The sequence below is a fragment of the Erpetoichthys calabaricus genome, chromosome 3, assembly GCF_900747795.2.
Source record: "Erpetoichthys calabaricus chromosome 3, fErpCal1.3, whole genome shotgun sequence".
Lineage (NCBI taxonomy): Eukaryota > Metazoa > Chordata > Cladistia > Polypteriformes > Polypteridae > Erpetoichthys > Erpetoichthys calabaricus.
The window spans coordinates 89033649-89049885 of NC_041396.2; the positions used below are offsets into that span (position 1 = coordinate 89033649).

The window sequence follows — 16237 nt, forward strand, 5'->3', positions numbered from 1 at the left end:
CAAATCAAATACATTTACTAGTTCTACTAAAATATATTTTTTAGTTTGGGGGTGTTGAGGTTAGTACTGAATTGGTCCAAGTTTCAAATCCTGGCTCAGACGGTTTAGGCAGAGACTGCATTAAACCAGATTCATGTAGTTTTTACCCAAGTTCCCCAATCTCATATGGCACCCAAAAGTGTGTTTAACAAGTGAGTTCAGTCTGGCCCAGAGCATATTTTTTTTAGTTTTTCCTTGCAATGGAGTAGCACACCCTTCTTTAGTTAGTTTCTGCCTTGTGTTGATACTATAGAGCAAGGGTGTCATACTCCGGTCCTGGAGGGCCACAGTGGCTACAGGTTTTCATTCTAACCATCTTCTTAATTAGTGACCACTTTTTGCTATTAATTAACTTCTTTTGCTTTAATTAAGAAAGAAAGAAAGAAATTCAGAGGACTGAATCCTTAAAAACAAGGCTATTAAAATGGAGAAAAGAAGTTACTTAGCAGTGAAAACTGATCACTGATTAGGAAAAAGGTTAGGATGAAAATCCGCAGCCACTGCGGCCCTCCAGGCCTGGAGTTTGACACCCCTGCTATAGTGGTAGACCCTGGCTCCCAATGCCTCTATAATAGAAAAGGAAGAACAGAAAGAGGGTAAAGGATATAATCTCTTCTTCTTCTTTCAGCTGCTCCCGTTAGGGGTTGCCACAGCGGATCATCTTCTTCCATATCTTTCTGTCCTCTGCATCTTGTTCTGTTACACATATCACCTGCATGTCCTCTCTCACCACATCCATAAACCTTCTCTTAGGAATTCCTCTTTTTCACTTGCCTGGCAGTTCTATCCTTAGCATCCTTCTCCCAATATACTCAGCATCTCTCCTCTGCACATGTCCAAACAAACGCAATCTCGCCTTTCTGACTTTGTCTCCCTACTGTCCAACCTGAGCTGATCCTCTGATATCAGTCTGTCACAAATCACTCCTGACACATTTCTCCACCCATTCCACCCTGCCTGCACTCTCTTTTTCACTTCTCTTCCACAATCCCCATTACTCTGTACTGTTGATCCCAAGTATTTAAACTCAGCCATCTTTGCCAACTCTACTCCTTGCATCCTCACCATTCCACTAACCTCCCTCTCATTTACACACATGTATTCTGTCTTGTTCCTACTGACCTTCATTCCTGTCCTCTCTAGAGCATATCTCCACATCTCCAGGGTCTCCTCAACCTGCTCCCTACTATTGCTACAGATCACAATGTCATCAGCAAACATCCATGGGGACTCCTGTCTAATCTCGTCTGTCAACCTGTCCATCACCATTGCAAATAAATGGCTCAGAGCCGATCCCTGATGTAATCCCACCTCTAACTTGAATGCATCAGTCACTCCTACAGCAGACCTCACCACAGTCACACTTCCCTCGTACACATCCTGTACAATTCTTACGTACTTCTCTGCCACTCCCGACTTCCTCATACAATACCACAACTCCTCTCGAGGCACCCTGTCATATGCTTTCTCCAGGTCCATAAAGATGCAATGCAGCTCTTTCTGGCCTTCTCTATACTTCTCCATCAACACCCTCATAGAAAACACATCTGTGGTGCTCTTTCTTGGCATGAAACCATACTGCTGCTCAGTAATCATCACCTCACTTCTTAACCTAGCTTCCATTACTCTTTCCCATAACTTTAAGCTGTGGCTCATCAATTTTAACCCCCTGGAGTTACTACAGTCTTGCACATCCCCCTTATTCTTAAATATCGGCACCAGTACACTTCTCCACTCCTAGGGCATCCTCTCACTTTCCAAGATTCCATTAAATAATCTGGTTAAAAACTCCACTGCCATCTCTCCTAAACACCTCCATGCTTCCACAATTATATCATCTGGACCAACGGCTTTTCCATACTTCATCCTCTTCATTGCTGTCCTTACTTCCTCCTTGCTAATCCATTGCACTTCCTGATTCATTATCTCCACATCATCCAACCTCTTCTCTCTCTCTCGTTCTCTTCATTCATAAGCCTCTCAAAGTACTCCTTCCATCTGCTCAACACACTCTCTTCGCTTGTGAGTATGTTTCCATCTTTATCCTTTATCACCCTAACCTGCTGCACATCTTTCCCAGCTCGGTCCCTCTGTCTAGCCAATCGGTACAGGTCCTTTTCTCCCTCCTTAGTGTCCAACCTCTCATACAACTCATTATACGCTTTTTCTTCAGCCTTCTCCACCTCTCTTTTCACCTTGCACCTTATCTCCTTGTACTTGTCTACTTTCTGCATCTCTGACTATCCCACTTCTTCTTTGCCATCCTCTTCCTCTGTATACTTTCCTGCACTTCCCCATCCACCACCAGGTTTCCTTTTCCTCCTTCCTCTGTCCAGATGTCACACCAAGCACCCTTCTTGCTGTCACCCTTACTACATTTGCTGCAGTTGCCTAGCTGTTTGGTTAACTCTTCAATACCACCCAGTGCCTGTCTCACCTTCTCCCTAAACTCAATCTTGCAGTCTTCCTTTTTCAACTTCCTACATTTGATCCTTGGCTCTGCCCTCACTCTCTTCCTCTTCTTGATCTCCAATGTCATCCTACAGACCACCATCCTATGCTGCTTAACTACACTTTCCCTGCCACTACTTTGCAGTCTTCAATCTCCTTCAGATTGACTCTTCTGCATAGGATGTAAATCTACCTGTGTGCATCTTCCTCCACTCTTGTACGTCACCCTATGTTCCTCCCTCTTCTTAAAATACGTATTCACCACAGCCATGTCCATCTGTATGGCAAAATCCACTATCCTCTGACCTTCTTCATTCCTTTCCTTGACACCATACCTACCCATCACCTCCTCGTCTCCTCTGTTCCCTTCACCAACATGTCCACTTAAATCTGCTCCAATCACCACTTTCTGTCCCTTGGGTACACTGTTCATCACTTCATCCAAGTCACTCCAAAAATCTTCTTACTCATCCATTGCACACCCAACTTGCGGGGCACATGCACTAACAACATTCATCATCACAGCTCCAATTTCCAGCTTCATAATCATTACTCTGTCTGACACACTTTTCACCTCCAGAACACTCTTGACATACTGTTCCTTCAGAATAACCCCTACTCCATTTCTCCTCCTATCCACACCATGATAGAACAATTTGAATCCACCTCCGATCCATACTCCCCTTCCATTTAGTCTCTTGCACGCACAATATATCAACCTTCCTTCTTTCTATTATATCGGCTAACTCTCTCCCCTTACCAGTCATATTGCCAACATTCAAAGTTCCTACCCTCGGTTCCATTCTCTTTACCTTCCTCCTCTCCTCCTGCCTCCGGACACGTCTCCCCCCTCTTCTTCTTCTTCGACCAACAATAGCCCAATTTCCGCCAGTATCCTGTTGACTAACAGTACTGGTGGCGGTCATTGTTAACCCGGGGCTTGACCGATCTGGTATGGAAATTTGTATTGTTGTTCGCATATTGATTTGGCAAAATTTTACCCTTCCTGACGTAACCCTCTCCATTTATCCGGGCTTTGGACCGGTACGAAGAAACACTACTACTAATCTACTTTACTGTTTAAAGTTGTGTTAAGCTGAGATGCTGTCTGCTTTGTAAATTATAATGTGATAATGACCACTGTGATAATTCAGATATAACAATAAAGACAGACTAAAGGAAAAACATGTATACATTAATGTACCTTTGTAACAAAAGTGATTTCAGAAATGAGATGGGCAACAGCATAGGTATGGAATAAAAAGAATGACAATTAAATCACACATAAATAATTCAACAGCAATAAAAATATCATTGGGTATGAAACATAGTTGGGCAGAGTTCTCTCTCTCAGACAATATGTGGATGAGGGACAACACAGTGACTTTACCTACAAAGGCAGAGACAGGAATGATCTGGAGATAACCAAAATCTTATGATGTAAGAAAAAACTATCAATCTAACAAATACTATTACAAGACACAGACAATTTTAAAATTACATTTATTCAGATATTTATCATAAAAAAATAATTCAGTTTAGTTTCAAGTTTAAATTACTTAAATTTTTAAAATAAAATTACAGAAATGCTGGCTTTAGGTTTTCACTTGTACATGCAATACAACAAGTACATTATTAAGAAACTGGAAACAACTAGCTAGGACATTTAACTGTAGGATTTGAATCTGATTAAGCCAAGTGCCACTGCTTTTGCTGTGACTCAATTGCAGGTTAAAAATTACATACTGTAGTTTTAAAAGGTTGTATGGATCCACTTATTTATTCTGTACATTCCTTACTCTGGGCTTTCTCTAATCATGACGATAGCAAAATGATGCATGTAAAACACATTCCAATTAACAAAGAATTACTTTTGTTCCCAAATCTGAATTTCAGCATTAATCTACAGTGAGCCATACTAAAGGACAATTATTCTTATATTAGGACAAGCCACCAAAAAGAAAAGACTGTTAAGCACCGACACCTTTCCAAAACATGCTTTCAACACCATTCTTGTTATCATCACACAGATTTCTAAAGAAAATAAAAATGAGGCAAACTAAATATGGATAACATAGTGCAAAGATCTGCATGACACAATTCAAGTATGTAAACCTGAAAATGCATTTAAAGTTTATATATAAAGTTACAGGAAAAAAAGAAAATAATTACACAGATGAACATTCCACTATAGGATTTAGGACTGAAAGTATTATGCAATATCTGAAAACAAAGCATAAAAGTAAACTAAATAAATCTTTTCTTGTAACAATGTTTTCTCCACTGCTAGTTAACGAAAGCCAGAACCTAGTCCAGCGGAATGAGGGCAGGGGGTTGAATGAATCTACCTTGGACATTTTTGTATGACAAAGCATTCTGCCATGTAAGACCTACAATCTTGGATTGTTGTGTTAACTCCTTTTTAAGTTAGGGTAGGAGTTAGGAGAATGTGCTGCCATACAAGACCCATATAGAACAAACTATTTATTAAAGCTTTTTTTAACACCCCAGTAAAGTATGACAATGAAAGTCAGTTAAGTGAGTCATGTCACACAAATGACTACCAAGAGGGTCTTTTCTACAAGTTTCAGAGAAAGATGAATGTGCTAATTTTCAGCAAATCTCTAATTTTCAGTATTCCATTAGTAGGAAGGTAACCTGTTTCACCCTGTAAAACTTGGTAACCTTTGTGAATGAGAAACACTCCATCAATGTACATCATGCTAAATGATATAATCCATCAAAAGAGACTTCCTGAATTTTCATTTTTATTCATAAATATGACAAAATGGCATTCAAATCACATTTGAGTGTAGATTTACTGTTATTAGTCATTCCAGAAAGCAGCTTTTAGCTATTAGATAACTTTTTAGATGAAATCAAGATTATATATGCAACAAATAACTGGATCACTGCCTGTGAAATGACTTGCAATTTACAACAACAAGTTAGACTGAATCTCTGTAACTGAAAAAATTAAATAATGAATTTCCACTGAAGACTAGTCTAAACAACAAAATTTACCCATTGAGGGAAACCAATAAACGATCACACCAAGAATAACAAAAGCATTTTGTCCTTTACTTTAATTGGGATGCTCTAAGATAAGGTATTTTACAAGTCACACATACTTAAAAGCTTATTAAGTGAATTTTAAAAAGCTCATATTTAAATTTTTATTTTAGTTTAACAAAACCAAAAAACAACAAAAAAACTCCAACTACTATGAACCGTATGTATACACACACACATATACAGTTAGGTGCATAAATATTTGGACAGAGACAACTTTTTTCTAATTTTGGTTCTGTACATTACAATGAATTTTAAATGAAACAACTCAGATTACATAAAAATGTGAGGCAACTAAAGCATTTTTTTTAACACAATCCCTTCATTTCAGGGGCTCAAAAGTAATTGGACAAATTCAATAACTGGAAATAAAATGTTCATTTCTAATACTTGGTTGAAAACCCTTTGCTGGCAATGACAGCCTGAAGTCTTGAACTCATGGACATCACCAGATGCTGGGTTTCCTCCTTTTTAATGCTCTGCCAGGCCTTTACTGCAGCGGCTTTCATTTGCTGTTTGTTTGTGGACCTTTCTGTCTGAAGTTTAGTCTTCAACAAGTGAAATGCATGCTCAATTGGGTTAAGATCAGATGGCTGACTTGGCCATTCAAGAATTTTCCACTTCTTTGCTTTAATAAACTCCTGGGTTGCTTTGGCTGTATGTTTTGGGTCATTGTCCATCTGTATCATGAAATGCCGCCCAATCAATTTGACTGCATTTAGCTGGATTTGAGCAGACAGTAGGTCTCTGAAAACCTCAGAATTCATTCGGCTGCTTCTGTCCTGTGTCACATCATCAATAAGCACTAGTGTCCCAGTGCCACTGGCAGTCATACACGCCCAAGCCATCACACTGCCTCCACCGTGTTTTACAGATGATGTGGTATGCTTTGGATAATGAGCTGTTCCACGCCTTCTCCATACTTTTTTCTTGCCATCATTCTGGTAGAGGTTGATCTTGGTTTCATCTGTCCAAAGAATGTTTTTCCAGAACTGTGCCGGCTTTTTTAGATGTTCTTTAGCAAAGTCCAATCTAGCCTGGCTATTCTTGAGGCTTATGAGTGGCTTGCACCTTGCAGTGCACCCTCTGTATTTACTTTCATGCAGTCTTCTCTTTATGGTAGACTTAGATATCGATATGCCTACCCCCTGGAGAGTGTTGTTTACTTGGTTGGCTGTTGTGAAGGGGTTTCTCTTCACCATGGAAATGATTCTGCGATCATCCACCACTGTTGTCTTCCGTGGACATCCAGGCCTTTTTGTGTTGCTGAGTTCATCAGTGCTTGCCTTCTTTCTCAGGATGTACCAAACTGTAGATTTTGCCACTCGCAATATTGTAGCAATTTCTCGGATGGGTTTTTTCCGTTTTCGCAGCTTAAGGATGGCTTCTTTCACCTGCATGGACAGCTCCTTTGACCTCATGTTGTCTGTTCACAGCAAAATCTTCCACATGCAAGCACCACACCTCAAATCAACTCCAGGCCTTTTATCTGCTTCATTGATAATGACATAACGACAGACTTGCCCACACCTGCCCATGAAATAGCCTTTGAGTCAATTGTCCAATTACTTTTGAGCCCCTGAAATGAAGGGATTGTGTTAAAAAAATGCTTTAGTTGCCTCACATTTTTATGCAATCGTTTTGTTCACCCCACTGAATTAAAGCTGAAAGTCTGCACTTCAACTGCATCTGAGTTGTTTCATTTAAAATTCATTGTGGTAATGTACAGAACCAAAATTAGAAAAAAGTTGTCTCTGTCCAAATATTTATGGACCTAACTGTATATATACACTATATTACACCACATACTATGGAAAACATACTGTATATAGATTATATCACTTCTAAATGGAAAAATGAACTTCAGGAGAATTATATGAAAGATATTTTACCAAGCGTTCTGCTGTACTAATTGAATATAATACAGTATTGGTTTCAAATTCTGCAACTCATTGTAAAAAAAATAAGTGGAAAAGTATACGGACATCACAAGATCTGTTTATTCTGGTCTGGTTCTCATTAGTTCTCAAGTATCTCCACCATATTTTGATCTGATAATATGAGAAGTAGGAATCTGAAGAAAGAAAGAGACCCACAAAAACTCTTTAAGAACATACAATTTCTGTGTAAAAGCCACCCTAGGTAGAAACTACAAATTACGTTTTAGCAAGTGTTATTCCACACCATTGTGCCCCAGTGCAAAATTTCATGGTTGTTAAGTTAATTCTATCTTAATGAAGAAATATCTACCTGACTAGTAGATAAACAGGAGTTGTCAAGAAATCTTTTCAATTTAAAAAAAATGAGGACGGGAACAATTAGTGGGCTTACTTCACTCTGCTGTTACTTCACAAATACACAGTACGTGTAATCTGGAGGGAGGGTGTGGATGCAAGTACTGTATGTGCACATGTACTTGTATAACAAAAGGAGATAAAATCATTCTCCTAGGTGACAACACAGTTAAAGTGCTGTCATTTCCAAACAGAAAAATAAAACTCAGAAGCAGCAGTGCAAGAAAATCATATGTAAGATATTTTTAACAAGTATTCTGTTGCATTTTTTTCATATTCTACAGTATGGACTCAAATTCTGCAATTCAATTAAAAGGTTTGAAGAACTTCAAAGTTTATTATTCTCCTTTAAATCCACGTAAAAGACCAAAATAAACATCAGTGACTTTATATGTAAAAACATAAGTGATCATCACAGATAAAGATGAAAGCTTGCTGTTGGCATTTCGAATATCCATTCCACACCAATGTCCCTCAGTGAAAAATTAAACTTGAAACTCCTTTTTCCACAGCAAAGATTAAGCTTTAAATATAACTTACAAAAAGTTACACTGTGTGTGTTATCACCTAGAAGAGACAGACAGACAGACAGACAGATAGACAGATAGATACTTTATTAATCCCAAGGGGAAATTCACATACTCCAGCAGCAGCATACTGATAAAGAACAATATTAATGACTGATAACAATGCAGGTATAACAGACAGACAATAATTTTAACGTTTACCCCCCCGGGTGGAAATGAAGAGTCGCATAGTGTGGGGGAGGAACGATCTCATCAGTCTGTCAGTGGAGCAGGACAGTGACAGCAGTCTGTCGCTGAAGTTGCTCCTCTGTCTGGAGATGATACTGTTTAGTGGATGCAGTGGATTCTCCATTATTGACAGGAGCCTGCACAGTGCCCGTCGCTCTGCCACAGATGTAAATCTGATCAGCTCCGTGCCTACAATAGAGCCTGCCTTCTTCAACAGTTTGTCCAGGCGTGAGGCATCCTTCTTCTATATGCTGCTTCCCCAACACACCACCGCGTAGAAGAGGGCGCTCGCCACAACCGTCTGATTGAATATCTGCAGCATCTTATTGCAGATGTTGAAGGACGCCGGCCTTCTAAGGAAGTATAGTCAGCTCTGTCCTTTCTTACACAGAGCATCAGTATTGGCAGTCCGGTCCAATTTATCATCCAGCTGCATTCCCAGGTATTTATAGGTTTGCACACAGTCACCTCTGATGATGATGGGGTCCATGAGGGGCCTGGTCCTCCTAAAATCCACTTACCAATTACTTCAGACTAAAAGCTTTTTAACATTTTTTAAATTGTTTAAAATATAGGTATCTGTTCAAATAAACACATAACTTCTAACACAGTCCAACTAGAACATTTTATGCTCTTTACACTTTGGACAAATCTGGGGAAGGAGATAGGGAGCGATGGAAATCCATCCCTCATGAAAACAGCTTTATTCAATTCAGGGTTACATGGACTGGCACCTATTCCAGAAGCACTAAGTGAAGGTAGAAGCCATGTACACAATACAGAATATGCAGGAGACAGCATTTTCTTATATATGCAAATCACCCAAAACACTAACACACACATCTTTTTCCATCCCATGTAATCCTGTTGTCCTCCCACTTACCAAACACAGAGACTGTAAAAACTCCACAGAGACAGGACTAGGACTTAAACAAAGGACTCTGAAGTTAGAAGACAGCAGGACTAATGAGATGGATTCAAAAGGTTAAGACTGTAATTTAATCCCCAAAAAATAATATACAACAATGTAATACAAGTCATTTAAACTACACTCTGCATAAGCAGAAACTCAAGGTGCAGTAATCAACAAGATACAAACAGGCAATTCAGCTCAGCAAGCTTGTCAGTCCCATTCATTAAATTCTTCTAAAATAACTAAGCATTAAGAAGGTCTATAAAGTAGTATTGTCTATCAAACTACTTGATAAATTATTTCATGTGTCTATGATTCTCTGTGTGAAAGAAAGAAAGAAAGAAAGAAAGAAAGAAAGAAAGAAAGAAAGAAAGAAAGAAAGAAAGAAAGAAAGAAAGAAAGAAAGAAAGAAAGAAAGAAAGAAAGAAAGAAAGAAAGAAACAAACTTGCTAAGGGTTTATAGATTTTTCACAAGCGTTAGTAAGTTTCCATCTCTGTCCCATGTTTTTATTGAAACCCTCTTCAACTATGTAATGACATGACTACAAGATGCACCACCCCAAATAAACCTGCAATTTCTTGGCTATGTGTGTCTGAGACTCGGTTCGCTGTGATTTGTCTTTGATCATATGTTCAGATTCCTGCCAGTGCAAACTTCTTCATGTAAAAAAATCAGAATATCGAAGTATTCATACTTCACCTTTCTGCAATGTACTTTTGCGCGTGTGAAATGATCAGGAGGTAAGCAAAGGAATATAAAAGGGAAAATATTTAAATTCTCCATGAAATTCAAATTCCTTGCATTTGATTACAGTTTACTGTGCAAAATAATTTCTAGTTTCTTTTATTAAATTACTGCTAGAATATGAAGAGAACAACTATCAAAAGATAATAATATGAAAGCTTTCATTAAAAAATGATAAAAAAAAAAATATTCACACGAGTGTCAGTAGGCTTTGTGCCCTAGGAACTAAGTTACCTGAACTATAATATTTCAGTAATTATTTACTGTTCTTATGCAGATATATCTGATCATAAAATAGGTAATTACGATAGCAACTGACAATAAGAATTTATAATTAAATGCAGAATTACTGTATTTGAGGGTTCTTCTAGAGTGCCTCATTCCCTTTCACGTTTTGGCTCAAAAACTAATCACCACATCATCATCTCATAACGGGCTTAAGTTTCGAGTTTGGTATTTTTCCATCCAGCCGTTTTAGCTCTAGAAACTGTGACACACAGAAACACACACACATCCATCATCAATGTATCAATGTTTTTGGTATCAGGGGACCCAATAACATCAAGATCCACCAAAAACCAGAGATCAAAAGTTTTGACAAATCTAAAGCTTTTGCTCCTCCCCCACAGACGATAGGTTATGATAGGGGAGGGAGCATAGCAAAATCATAAATTGAACAGTGAATCACAGTGCAGTGAAAGCAGATTTGCTAACATTGTATTAGACTGTGGTAAGCGAACTGGTGTTTGTTATGTTCTCTCATATTCTTTCAAAGTTTTCAATGTACATCTCCTTACTGATCTATGGTGACATCCTTTCCAGTAATGACCCACAGCTTAACTTTCTAAGTACAAATAGGCAAAATGACATTCGTAGACAAGAATTTTGAGCTCATTTATATGGTGAAGAGCTCAACAATATGTAAAGGTCTAAAAGGAGAAATCCTCCAACCCCAGAAAGTAAGGAGATAGTTGTAGTGCTTATTGCATTGACACTGCCAGAGGACTCTGATGTATGAGCTTATGTATGTACAGGTGGCAATGTTTTTTCACAGTTACTGAAAGTACCTGCAGCCAGTGGCTACATACAATATACGGTGGTCTGTTTTATTTGACACTACTTGTTCCTACTATAGTCCTATACAGAGCAAACTGAGGGAGAACAAAGTTCTTTACAAACTATTTTGATAATCATTTCTCTTGGAGTAAAAGTGAATCAATTTTTCATTAAATAATGTGAAATTTAACACCTAAATTTGAAGAAAGGAGAGACACAGAGTGAAATGGTATGTTAATGTGAGTTTTGAAAAATTTATGAAGTACAAGGAATCATTTTAAATGTCACTGTAAAAATGAGAGTTTATGGGACTTAGTTAAACAAAACTTCAACAAATTTCAGGATTTATGATTTTTCCCGTGCCAACCAGCACAAGAATGAAGGACTAATTTACGCTGCTGTTGTAAATATTTACAGCAAAGTTACATGAACCTAATAAGAGCATATGTGAACTCAAACATGTGGGTGACTTTAAATTGTTGACCACTGGCAAAATCTCACATTGCAGCTAATGCTATTTACCCACAGTAATAGCACAGTTATATACTTTTTATGCAAATCTATGCAGAGCATCTTCATTTAAAAAAAAAAAAAACAGAAACTGAGAACCAATGTGCCCTTATACACATATGTGGTGTGCACAATATGAAATCTCAAAAACGTTTGAATTAGCATAAACCAATTTAGGGTGCTCATAAGAAATTTAATGATTTACTTCATGAGGTTGGAGTAAATAATAAACAAAAATAGTTTCATAATATATTTGAAATATTAAAATGAATGCTTCAATTAAAATATTTAAAATCTAAATATTCTCAACTGTAACAAATGTATCACTTTTCATCCTCTGATAAAGGCCCATAGAGGGTTAAATTCCAAGTAAAAGATCAACAATAAAACAATATTCATAATCACTGACCATGAAATTGTCTTAAAACTATACTCCACATTGTTATATTATATTGAACCCCTTCTCTTTGACACCCACTGCACGCCCAACCTACCTGGAAAGGGGTCTCTCTTTGAACTGCCTTTCCCAAAGTTTCTTACATTTTTTTCCCCTACTAGAGTTTTTTTTTTTTTGTTTGTTTTTTTGGAGTTTTTCCTTGTCTTATTAGACTCAAGGGGTGTCAAACTCCAGGCCTCGAAGGCCGCAGTGGCTGCAGGTTTTCATTCTAACCATCTTCTTCTTTAGTGACCAATTTTCACTGCTAATTAACTCCTTTTCCCTTCATCTTAATAGCCCTGTTTTTAAGGATTCAGTCCTCTGTATTGATTCGTTTCTTCATGAAATGGCAGCCAAACAGAAATGAGATGTGAAACAAGTCAACAGATGAGCAGCTAAACTGGGATTTCAAACACCAACCAATTTCACTCCAACCAATCCATTAATGAGAAGCTTATTCTTGCTGTTAATTAAGCCCATTATTTAATTCCGTGGCCTGTTGCTGCTCTCATTCTGCCACAGCAGACATTTCCAAAACTGTTGATTTTCTGTTCATCAAAATGTTTTGGTGACCTGAGAGATCAACCTTACCGAGACCTTCACATTTCTTTATTTTCAGATATTGTGTGATGGGCACAGGTGAGCTGGTCCTGTGGCGGCTCGTTTTATTTCTCGTTATTGTTTGGCTGCTAATTATAAAAACAGACAACTAAGGGGCTTGAGTCAAGTTAATTAAAACTAAACCAAAAGAAGTTAATTAGCAGCAAACACTAGTCAATAATGAAGAAGATGGTTAGAATGAAAACCTGCAGCCACTGCGGCCCTCCAGGCTTGGAGTTCGACACCTGTGTCTTAGAGAGTCAAGACTGGGGGGCTGTCAAAAGGCAGGGCCTGTTAAAGCCCATTTTGTCTTTCTTGTGTGAATTTGGGCTATACAAAAATAAATTGTATTGTTTGAAATTTCTCATTTTTAACCTTCTGGAAGTGGTACTTAGAGGGCTATATCTATTGGTAATGAATCAAATATCACAAAAATTATAATATTCTTGATTAGCTACCTGGAAATAGCACAAAACGACCCACCACATGCCTGTATTACCAATCCTCATTTTTTAGAAGTTTTGAAAAGAGGAGTAACTTGGTCATCTCATAACCTATTAGAGAGTGAATCCCTGGGGTCAGCTGGTGTGGTATGTACAACTTCAAGTCCTTGTGATCATTTCTGCTAGAGACATCTATTCGTTTACTCTTTATCACAAGGGTGTAATTTCCCCCAACAACAAATGGTTCAAAAATGGCCTAAAAATAAGATTTTTTTTTTTCAGGCCTGGAGGCCCCAAAATAGGTGGTAACCACAAAAAGTTTGATGTCTTACAAAATTAGACATCAAGTCAAACTGATTGGTATATCAAATGTGAGTTTTCTCGTACTGGTGAGTCAGGAAGAGCTGAACAAAAAAGAAGTATGAACAGAATTAATAACTGATTACTTTTTGTTCTGTACCTACTTACCTGGTTTTCTTCACCATGGTTTCTCCTTTTGCGGTTTTGCCTAGACTATTAGATTTAATAAGGTACGTGAGCTGTCCTGTCGATTTAGCCTTCTCAGCAAATTCACCTGCTGATTTGATTAAGGTATCTACATCCATTTCTAAACACTTTTTTTCTTTCATCAATTTCATTCATTGTTTTGTTGCTTTTTTCAGACGCATGATGCCTGATCCTTGCCTTGTCGAGGCTGACCAAGTAATGCTGCATTGTTCATTAGGCATATTTCCTTAGTAATGTTCACCTTGACTACACCTCCGTCAGAGTGAACGTGATTAAAATTAATGTGCTGTGCTACAAAGACTCATTTCTTTAACTCTCAACCTCAATTTTGTGATTGATACATAACCCACACTCCACACTGGCCTGTCTGTGTGACAGAAGCAGTAGACCATGACATAAAGACCATATCTCTCAGTATTTGATATCATTAGCTATATCACAATGAAACAGAATATACACTCCATTACCTAACTGAAAATCTCTAAATTCTAATAGGCTATTAATAGTTCAGTCAACAAACTCACCAAACTATCATAAAATGCAGTTGCATTTTGCTGGGATCACTTTTTTCATGTAGCCCCTACACTGATCCCAGTTAGAAGCCATGAGTCTTGGGTCCAAAAGCACAGAAGCACTGAACAAATGTATGCTTCATTAGGCACTTTCTTGAGAAGCTTGACACCACTGTACTGAAGATATTTCTACAGTCTGTTTTATACTGATTTACTAATTTTACTGTTGGACAGCAGTTGTTTCAAAGATCATCTGCAGCAAATCCAACTAATTCTTTTGACATCATGGTCAGGGTGGACAAAACAGTAGTCCAGACACTTAGGGACAACCAGGTATTAATTCCAGACAACCAAACTACAGCTTCACAAAGCCTGGAGGACTACCATATGCTTTAGACTTTTGGTCCATGCAATATTTTCCTAATTAAAAACAAACTGATAAAAGCAAAAGACCCAGTTCTTTAAGATCTTAACTTGAGTGTCAGTTTTAAAAAGACAGCTGCCTTATTTATACTTATTGTATGAAGCCTGCACACGGACAGCAAGGTAAAGCACATGTGCGCTATCAGCAGCCAAAATGCATTTATACTTGTGTTAACCCATTTGATTGGCATACTGATACTCTCCTAGTCAGTAGGTGACAGTGTTTGTTCAATGTTGCATAACTAACAATTTAACAGCACAGAATGTCAGACTATGTACACTCATGTACAACAAAACTTCACAAATAAGCATGGCTGCAAAAAGTTGCAGGTAACTCTTTGCTCCATACTGCAAATAAAGCTTGGCTACCAGAAACTGTACCTGGAATACCAGATCTGCAAAGTTGGTAGCCCAGACGACTATCATATGCATTTACAATTTGTCCACACCCAAACAATGGTGAGAGAGAGTTGAGGTTTCCTTTAATTTCCTACATTTTAATAAATTGCTGCATTAAAACCTCTTAGCATATGATGCCTATCCTGATACTGAAACATTGTCATACACATGTCAGTTTGGAATGTGACTATGAACTGGGCAATTTTGCCACAAGAAGGAAAAATAACTTTGGCTGTTAGGAAGGGATCTTTACTCATTTCTTTTACCCTCTCATACAATGCAGTTACTGTTCTTTGATCTTCTTTCCACTTATTTGTGCAAGAGAAGTCTTCACAATAGGCCAAATTTCTAATGCTCTCTCGGACACAGGAACATTCTTTAACCACCTATATTTACAAAGCTTAAGGGAAAACTTAATGTCAGTTGCTCCATATAGTCTTCTCTTCTTTCCAGTGTGTCTTAAAAGATCTGATATTCTCCTTGTAACAGGTATTTTCATCTTGCAGCCAGCAGTGAGAAACCCCAACCTAAATGCACTATTAACAATGTGGAGTTCAGAGGATCCAATGTTCGGTAACATGGTATCACAATCTTATTTTAGTTGCTGTAGTAAAGAATCAACAAATTGCCAATTTCCATTAGGGCAATCCATTCATACTTGCCACAGAAAACAATGGTTAAGTTTCTCTATGCACTCATGAAAAGGCAGTAGTATCGTGTCCGAGTCTGCATGGTCCACAAACTGAAAACCAAAACATCTTATACCAGTTGTCTCTCCTCTCCACATCCACACAAACATTAATTTGTTTATACCATGATATGTGGTTTAGGCTTTCACCAAACTCTCTCTACTGTTGACTAATCCACTTGACACTTAAACAGCTCACTGGTGCGGTGGTCAGGATTGACAATGACCCTGCAACAGGTCCAAAAAAATTCTTACCAGAATTAATGACATCCTTTATCTATATTGAATCACCCATATTCCCAATGTCAAACTTCTTCATACAGTAACAGAACCCAGTTATATGCTTATTTAATTTGTTTTGGTGAAAGCAATCTTTGTAGTTAGCATTTCCCAA

The 16237-nt window shown here is 38.0% G+C and overlaps 1 protein-coding gene across 1 annotated transcript in view; it reads right to left on the reverse strand.

Moving 5' to 3' along the window:
- Positions 1-16237, reverse strand: part of gnai3 (guanine nucleotide binding protein (G protein), alpha inhibiting activity polypeptide 3) — a 134707-nt gene that overhangs the window by 15523 nt on the left and 102947 nt on the right. The window lies entirely within an intron of this gene.